This window comes from Tachypleus tridentatus, chromosome 7 (assembly GCF_004210375.1).
Source record: "Tachypleus tridentatus isolate NWPU-2018 chromosome 7, ASM421037v1, whole genome shotgun sequence".
In the NCBI taxonomy this organism is placed as follows: Eukaryota; Metazoa; Arthropoda; class Merostomata; order Xiphosura; family Limulidae; genus Tachypleus; species Tachypleus tridentatus.
Window position 1 is genome coordinate 59119639 of NC_134831.1, and position 10377 is coordinate 59130015.

Sequence of the window (10377 nt, forward strand, 5' to 3'; positions counted from 1 at the left end):
TTTATCTTCATCAAAACATTTCCCTAGCTTATAATTTTACTCCTTCTAAAGGGTGTACTTGATCTTTGTTCAAGAATTGTCCTTGAAATGTAATTTCTCATTGTTGAAGGGTTAATTTTGTTTAGAATTTCCTTGTCATGTTGGCTTCCTTAAAGAATACTTTGTAATAATTATTAAAGGTTTATTTATTTTACATTGTAGGCTAGTATTTTATTCTTAAAGCCTTCCAGAGGCACAATGGCACAATTGCGGACTTACAACATTAGAAACCAGCATTCGATATCCGTAGTGGGCAAAGCGCAGATAATCCTTTGTGCTTAAGTACAAACAAAGAATTCATTCTTAAGGTTTTATGCCGTTTGATCACTTAAATACTTTATATTTATATATGTATTATTTAATCCTGTTATCAGACATTTCAGTATATTTGCATTTGCTTATTCATATGAATATTTGAAATTTCATTGCAACAGTAGAAACATTTTTCTATATACTTGCATTTTAAGATGCGATGCTTTACCTTACAATTAGTATATATTTGTTATTATACTTTATACTGTTGACTTAGTTGAAAGTTTTATTTTGCTTTGAATTTGAATATATTTATTTGTTTAAGCATTGATACATCCACTTTCGTGTAATCATTTGTAGGAACAAGAGAAAGTTAATGTATTTCTTCATTATATTATGCTCTCACACCCACAGTGGCACAGTGATATGTTAAGAGACTTACAACGCGAGAAACCAGGTTTCGATACCAGTGGCGGCTAGAACAGAGATAACCTCTTGTGTGGCTTTGTGCTTAATTTCGAACAATCAAACCATATTATGAGTTTAAAGTCAATAACTTTTTAAGTTTAATCTAGTTTTTAAGGTCGAAAGCAAGTCTGAAAGAGAGGAAGAAAGAGAATGTATATGGATAGGCTTATCACGCATTTTATAACTTGTTATATTAGTGTAGGAATTTTCAATTATTTTTATGTAGTCTAATTCTATGCAATTTTGTTTTCATAAACATATGGTCCAGAAAAACACTGAGTTGTTTCACCATATTTATTTTTAGTTTTTTATTGTTTTAAAATAGATAATACCTACTTTTGATCACGTAGATATTGCTAAAAAATTGCACATTGCACAAAGCAAGTGAATAATAGTAGATTCTTTCACTGGCTGAGTAGATACATTTAAGAGGCTATGATCTAAATTATGAGAATGGCCAATGATATGATAGTATTAGTCATTATGAGTAAATCCAACGCCTCATATTAAGTAATAAACATTGGATTGATGCAGTAATACTTGGTTTTAAACGTGAGACAGTCAATGGAATGATATTTCGAGGATTATTGACTCATCTTGTATAAGATGACAATACATTCTTTTTAATGCAAATACACACACTGTTTGTGCTTTTTATATGCAAATTAAGATCGTTTTACACTTTATATCACGTATTCAGCCTGTTGATTCTTTTTGTTTAAACTCCTTTGTTCAACTAACTCAGACTCATTCTCAATTAACTTGCACGAATTTCTCGTATTAAAGTGGACCTACCCAGTACTCTTTAACAAAAGTTAATAGGAGAATACCGCACTGGTAAGCTTGACGCTACTTGCAAAATATCTACTCAGAGAAGCCACATTATAAAAACGCGTACACTGTTTCATGAAAAGTGATTTTTTTTTGCGTTTGTTTCCCTACTTAGTATGTTGGTGTTTTCTATAATTATGTTGTGCTTATTTGATTTATAGTGTTCAAAAACGTGCAAAGGTGTTTTGTGTGTGTGTGTGTGCTTTGAATCTAGTTTCCATTTTTCTACTTGTTTCTCCGATATAGAATTCGTAGCAGTTGTTGCATTGTATTTTATAAATAATGTTAGTATTATGTTTGTTTGTTTGTGAATTTCGCGCAAAGCTACACAAGGGCTATCTGCGCCAGCCGTCCCTAATTTAGCAGTATAAGACTAGAAGGAAGGCAGCTAGTCATCACCACCCACTGCCAACTCTTGGGCTACTCTTTTACCAACGAATAGTGGGATTGAAAGTAACATTATAACGCCCCCACGGCTGAAATAGCAAGCATGTTTGATGCAACGGGGATTCGCACCCGCGACCCCCAGATTACGAGTCGAACGCCTTAACCAGGCCTTGGTGTTATATTTGTCAGCGTAGTTTTGCACCTAGAATTTGAATACATTTAGTGTTTACTGGAATGTTATGTTTTGCTGTAAATTTTTTCCAAGCGTTGGTTGTTTTTTTCTAATATCGGGAATATATGGTATGCAGCAGTGTAATGTTTTATAGTTTGTTGTTTATTTTAATTTATTATTGATTTTGTTGTTGTTAACGCAAAATCAAAGAAGCCCTTTTTATACAAGAACTCAAACCAAAATTGAATCAATACACAGGAACAAATTTATACCTATACTAATTAATAACCTAAAATCTAACTGCAACGCCCCCTCAATCACGTACTAGTTTACCCTGTTGTCCTTAAAACGTGCCCAAGGACGGTCAGTTGCAAACATTTGTTAACCTGCAGATGACTTAAGAAGGTCGAGACATTGTTCTGTACTTTATTTTAATTAAAGTTTTAACACCCATACCAGTCGTCTTTAGAATATATTTTTATTTCACGTGGGTTTATTATCATCATAAGTCACTTGAGGTATTAAAAGAGAAAATAAAGACAATTCTTTGAAATCAGCTTAAGGTGGTAACAAAAGGTTAGTTGTTTATTTGGTGAAGTGCACTATATACCACGGTAAGAGATACAGAGTCATTTTTGGAAATAAATTACTTTATTGTGAATAGAATGTCAGCATCTCACTTCTGAAATGATGAATAGATCAACTTTTTTTGTATTGAACTCAACTGGTCTCCTGAAATAACAAAAATTTCCTCTGAACTATGGCCAGAAGGTTTAATTCTTAGAACGTTTTTTCATTCAAGACATACTGTAATTCGGAGTAAAGAGGATTGTACTAATAAGATAATAATGGAAAACAGGATTAATTTAGTATGTTTAAACACCAGAAGTATTAGCCGAAAGATAGATGACGCGATTGCTCAATTTTTATTATGAATTTAAACCTAATATATAGTTATATATACTGATATTTCTTGCATCACGGTATTGTCAAGAAAAGCCTCCATTCCCTTTATCAAATTATAATACAAATTTTATTAGGAGACCCAGTAGACGTAGTGGTAGAATAGTCACACATACAACTCCTGACCTAAAGTGTAAATTTAATTTCAGTTATGATTTTATGACTGATCAGGTTCAATTATGCGGTTTTGTTATTGAAATTTTTCATATTTATTTGGCCCGGCATGGCCAAGCGCGTAAGGCGTGCGACTCGTAATCCGAGGGTCGCGGGTTTGAATCCCCGTCGCGCCAAACATGCTCGCCCTGACTAAGACTAGCCTGACTTAGTCGATATTCTTATATATTATACATAAAACAAAATGGCTCGGCATGGCCAGGTGGGTTAAGGCACTTGATTCGTAATCCGAGGTTTGCGAGTTCAAATTCAAGTCGCACCAAACATGGTCGCCCTTTTAGCCGTGGGGGCGTTATAATGTAACGATCAATCCCATTATTCGTTGGTAAAAGAGTAGCCCAAGAGTTGGCGGTGGGTGGTGATGACTAGCTGCCTTCTCTTTAGTCTTACACTGCTAAATTAGGGACGGCTAGCACAGATAGCCCTCGAGTTGCTTTGTGCGAAATTCCAAACAAACAAACATATTTTTTTGTATTTATCATCCACTTTCTGGTAAATGGAGTGAATTTATATATTCGTCGATGTAACTTGTTGATAATATCAATTTAGACAACTCGGTATTCTTTTAAGTTGATTTGAATTTCTTCAGTATACTCAAACTCTTACTGATCGTAGTCGTATGTTTGAAATGAATAATAATATGTTTGTCATTAATGCACACTCTTTTATTTTCCAACTTAATGTGTGTGTGTTTTCTTATAGCAAAGCCACATCGGGCTACCTGCTGAGTCCACCGAAGGGAATCGAACCGCTGATTTAGTATTGTAAATCCGTGGACTTACCGCTGTATCAGCGGAGGACAACTAACTTAATAAAGTAGTAGGGGTTGCTATATCGACACTTGATAACAGTTTACAAATTGTTGTGATAGAATTCCTAAAGTAATTCGTTGTAATATTTCATATCATTATTCGTTAACATCATTCTTTTCTACACTACATGGCCAAAAGTATGTGGATACTTCTTCTAATTAGTGGGCTCGACTATTTCAGCCACACCCATTGCTAACAGATGCATAAAATCAAGCATACAGCCATGCAATCTCAATAGACAAACATTGGCAGTATAATGGGTCGTACTGAAGAGCTCAGTGACTTTCAACGTGGCACTGTCATAGGATGCCACCTTTTTAACAAAGCAGTTCGTCAAATTTCTGCCCAGCTAGAGCTACCCCAGTCAACTGTAAGTGCTGTTATCGTGAAGTGGAAACGTCTAGGAGCAACAACAGCTCAGTTACGAAGTGATAGACCTCACAAACTGACAGAACGGGACCGCCGAGTGCTGAAGCACATAGTGCGTAAAAACCGTCTGTCCACAGTTGCATCACTCACTATCGACTTCCAAACTGCCCATGGAAGCAACGCCAGCACTAGAACTGTTTCTTGGAAGATTCACAAAATGGATTTCCATGACCGACCAGCTGCACACAAGCCTAGGATCACCATGCGCAATGCTAAGCATTGGCTAGAGTGATGTAAAGCACACCACCATTGGACTCTGAAGCGGTGGAAACGTCTTCTCTGGAATGAGAAATTACGCACCACTATCTGGCAGTCTGATGGATGAATCTGGGTTTGACAGATGCCAGGAGAATGTTACCTGCTGAAATGCATAGTGCTAACTGTAAAGTTTTATGGAGGAAGAATAATGGTCTGGGGATGTTTTTCATGGTTTGGGCTAGACTCTTTAGTTCCAGTAAAGGGAATTCTTAATGCTACAGCATACAATAACATTTTAGAGAATTGTTTGCTTCTAACTTTGTGGCAACAGTTTGGAGAAGGCCCTTTTTGTTTCAGCCTGACAATGCCCCTGTGTACAAAGCGAGGTCCGTAAAGACATAGTTTGCCTAGGTTGGTGTGGAAGAGCTTGAAAGAACTTGACTAGCCTGCACAAAGCCCTGACCTAAACCCCATTGAACACCTTTGGGATGAATTGGAACGCTGACTGCGAGCTAGGCCTTCTCGCTCGACATAAGTGCCCGACCACATTAATGCTCTTAATGCTAAATAGGAGCGAATCCCCACAGCCATGTTCTAAAATCTAGTGAAAACTCTTCTCAGAAGAGTGGAGGCTGTTATAGCAGCAAAGGGTGGACCAACTCTATATTAATGCCCATGGTTTTGGAATGAGATGTTTAACAAGCACATATGGGTGTGATGGTCGGGTGTCCATATAGTTTTGGCCATGTAGTGTATATCAATAATTCCACCAAAAATTATTACAATACATTAAAGACTTATTAATAGCGACACACCGCTGAAATTGTTTAGCCTATTTTCGTTTTTTATGGAGTACTATTGTAAACTGTGTAATTCGGGTTTTCCATTTGTTGATACTATTAACCTGAAGAATTCAGATATCACCGTGGATGACTTTAACTTTGTTACTTATGATTAGACGTAAGCAAAGACTATAAGATCTTTAAAGACAAAGGAAATCTATACACATATAATAACTATTTAGAACTTAAGGTTCTTTGTCAGTGTCAAGTTGCTGATCGTAAATCTAAGTACTTTAACAAATGTTTTCAGGGTAATGACTCTTATTACATTGAAGAACCATTAACAAACAATTAGGTAGGACTAAAAATTAATGCAAAGATAACACTTATTTATAGCAACACAGATTCTTGTGTTACTGACCCTGTAGCTATTGCTAATATTTTAATGATTATTTTACTAGCCAAGGTGTTTCTGCTAGTAACACTAAAGTGCCAAGATAAGCATATACCTTGTTTACCTTGCAGTCGTAATTGTTATTGAAATTGAAGCTGCCAGAGAGGCACTCTCTAGTCCTTCTTCAGCTGGATGGGTTGATGTTTTACCTTCAGTGGTTAAACCTGCTAGTGATTGTGACTGATTTACTTCTACATATATATTTCAATATGTTTGTTTAAGCTAAATTCATATTTAGAAATGTATATACATTATACTGTTAAATATCTATTGCAAAATTCCCGCCTATTCATTGAAGTTATAGAAGATTTTTGAGTGTAAAAATCAACAATATATGTGTGTACGTAAGCAAAATAGCGTATCACCAGTATTGTTGTGCAGGCTGAAACTTTTGGAAACTCTTTTCATGCCTATAAACGTAACAAAAGCAACATGCCAAGAAATAGTATATATTATCAGTTTGTTTTAGTTGGTATAATATAAACTTCGAAATTATAACTACGATTAACACTTATTAACCGGGATTTCAGATATATTGACCAGGAACGTTTATACATTTCGAACTTAACAAATCATTTAACTTCAGTGGATTCACATCGGGCATTAGCATTTTTACCAAAATATTATATAACTTAGCAGTGTAAAACTCGTGTGATGAACGACGATTTTGGTTTGTTTTGAATTTCGCGAAAAGTTACACGAGGGCTATCTGCGCTAGCCGTCCCTAATTTAGCAGTGTAAAACTAGATGGAAGGCAACTAGTCATCACCACTCACCGCCAACTCTTTCACCAACGAATAGTAGGATTGACTGTTACATTATAACGCTTCCACGGCTGAAAAGGCGACCATGTTTGGTGTGACGGGGATTCAAACCCGCGATCCTTAAATCACGAGTCGAGGACCTTAACCACCTGGCCATGCCGGTCGATGAACGCAGAGCTAATTAGCTTCTTGTTAAGTGAGTTGTAGCTACATCGACTCGAAATTAGTTCACCAATAGTGAACTTTCGAAAAGACATCCAGCTCTAGGTCAGATAGAATAATCAATATTGTTTATAAATTTGTAAAACTTTTGTATATAAATTATGGTTGCATATTAACATGTATTTGCATTAAGAAAGAAAACTGTATTAATTTTGTTGGCAAATATTAAACATTTGACACAGATCGACATTTAATTAAATTCTAAATTTAAACTGCCATCTACTCCAGTTTATGGCTATTCAAAATTGTAATAGTAACTTGATCCAATTATTGAATCGTTAACTGTACTGGTAAATAAAAACTGCTCAACTGGAAAATTCCCTGAAATTCTTCAAATTGTTAAGATCTTTCCCATTTACAAGGGAGGGGTTCCTGATCATGTAGAAAATTATAGGCCAGTTTCCATCTCATCTGCATTAGCTCGTATTCTTGAGCATATATTTTACAATATAATTATATTGTTTATTTCTAAAATAAGATTTTAAGTAACTTATTGAAACTTACGGAGCTACAAAACCTGTTTTATTTTGTGTTCTTGAATCCCAAGGCGTTTGATAGTATTAGTCAACACAGTTTTGCTCTATAAATGTGTTCATTACGATCTACGTTGTAATATTTATGATATTCATAAAACATATTTACAGGATCAAGTTCTGAAAGAGTAGTGGAAGAGGGCCAGTTGGCCTGGTCCAGCTTCCACAGGGGCACGTGGGTCGGATGGCATCAACCAGTGCCAGTATCTTTCAAAATGACAGGAAAATGATCATTGTCCCATGAGTTACTGTCAACCCTCCATGAAAAGTGAGGGAAAGTGCAGGGGAGCAGACAGAGAGATCAATAGCAATAAAGGACTGACTAGGTGAATGAAAAAGGTATAAATACCAGTATTGAAGAGAGAAAGGTTGTGATCCAAGAGCATACGCTCTATGTGGAGCAACCCCTCCCATGAATATCAGCACCTTCCCACAGGATATTATGCCCATTAAAGTCTCCAAGGATTAAAAAGGTAGACAGGTAAAGAGAACAGACAGTGATGTTATGACCCTGTCAGAGGCACGGAGAGATATGTCTGCACTCCTACTGTAGCAGTAGAATGGAGTGCAGCAATATACATCCGAGATGGAGTGACAGACAGTAACTTTTGACCCTTGGGGTAAGATATGTTGTGAACGGTTTTCAAATCCTGAACATCTTTTCTCCACCCACCTAGGGCATAAATGAAAGTAAGATTGGTCAAGGCCACTATAAGTAATATAATGAGGGTCTATTTCACACTCATAAGCATCATGGTCCTTGCCACCACAACGAGCACATGTTTCTGAGTAACCGAAATGCTGATATAAAAAAAAATCAATGAGGGTTTGGAATATATGGCCGTACTTTGCAATTTAGATAACCTGCCTTGATAGTGGCAGGTGGGTGTGGCGATGTGAACGTCAAAATTAGGACTTTGTTTGGCGTCATAATTCCATCTTTTCAAGTAGAGATATGCCTCACTGCAGAAACACCTTGGGTGGAAAAAACAGCGAGGATCTCTCACTCAGGGATGTTCGTCAAATCCCTCTCAACAATAACTCTTCATGACAAATTCAAAGCAGCATGGGAAACCTCAATGGGTATATCTCCAATTATTTCCAATGTCCCCAGAATGTAGCTTTTTGACTGAATTTGAAGAACCAGTAAGTCCCTCTTGTCCTTTCTGAATAAAAAAAAGGAGAAATTTACCCTAAAGATTTGTCTGATAAAGAATGTAATATCAGAAAATGTTGTTGAAGAAGTTGAAGATTGCTGTTCAGAATCTTCAAGACATGGCCATTTACCTATTACCTGTTTTTTGAGGGATCCATAAAAAAGAAAGAATATTTTGGTGCCCACTGACCCCACCTCACCATTGAGCCATACGAGGGGATGCACTATATTGCTAAACAAAGGCATTGCAGCAGTGCCAGAGTTTCGTGAGTACTATACTCAAACACCAACATTAAACACAATGTTCACAACACCCATGGAGAAAGTCCCACACTGGTAGTTGGTTCACTCTAGCCCAAGTAGAGCAGCTGATTGACCCTGGGGGGTGGGCACCTGTCTACATGAATTCAAGATCAAAGTGGTGTATTAGGGTTGGATCTCTCAACCATCAGGGCCATCTCCTCCCCTTCACAGGTCACCACGCATCTATAGCTGAGACTAAAACATGTACAACAAATATTTGACTTTTAAATTACTATTCCTCTGATTGTGGTGATGCACTACTTTTGGTGATGAAACTTGTTAGTGAACCAATAACTGAATTATTAACAATACTTGTAGTTAAAATATGTAGTACAGGAAAATTTCTCAATATTTCAAGTTACCAAGATCGTATCCATTTATAAATATGATGATCAAGATAATGTAGAAAATTATTGGCGACGTCTATTTTATCTGCATTTGCCTGTATACTTTATGATAGAATTATTGCTTGTTTGTTTTAAGTAATTCAATTTGGTTTCATTAAGTTCAAATCATCTGAAAAGTGTCTTAGAAATTACAGCAAAGATTATCAAGGCTTATGAAACCTTATTTAAAAAAAAAAAATGACAACGTTTTACTTCAATTAATGGTATAAAGTCTAATTTCTGTAATATTTATTGCAGAGTCCCTCAAAGGTCATTCATTGGCCCTCTTTCTTATTTATTATTTATTTTAATGATTTAATATTTATATGTTCAAAGAATAGCTGCAACCTTTATACCAATGATATGACTCTTGTTATGCAGATTCTTTTGCTAAGTTTTACAAAACAGTGAATTGCTTTTTTATAGCTACTTGGCTTATTGAAAATTGCATAGTTTTAAATATTCATAAGTCACAATGTATAATTATTTCTGTCTTAATGCCAATTTGAAGATTAATACAAATGTTTTATCCATGGTTGATTCAATTAAAATTCTTAGTTATTATACAAGAGAACCTAAATGGGAAAACAAATAGATTGTTTGTTATGAATTTTGCACAAAGCTACACAAGGGCCATGTGCTCTAGCCGTCCCTAATTTAGCAGTGAAAGACTAGTGGGAAGGCAGATGGTCATCACCACCCACTACTAATTCTTGGGCTACTTTTATACTAATGAATAGTGAGATTTATCATCACATCACATTATAATGTCCCCACAGCTGAAAAGGCAAATATGTTTGGTGGAACGTGAATTCGAACCTGTGACCCAAAGATATCATAATTTTCTTATTTCAACATGTTTTCAGTAACCTGTTACATGATTAGTTGGACCATAAAGGAAGATATCCATAATTTTAACTGTTGTGTTTTATAAGGTTTTACTTGCATAGTATTAAAAATGACTTCAAATTTATGTTAAACTTAGAGACTTGCATCATACTGAGTAAGTTTGTGTTTTTGTATTTTACAATAACTAATATAAGTAATTAAAT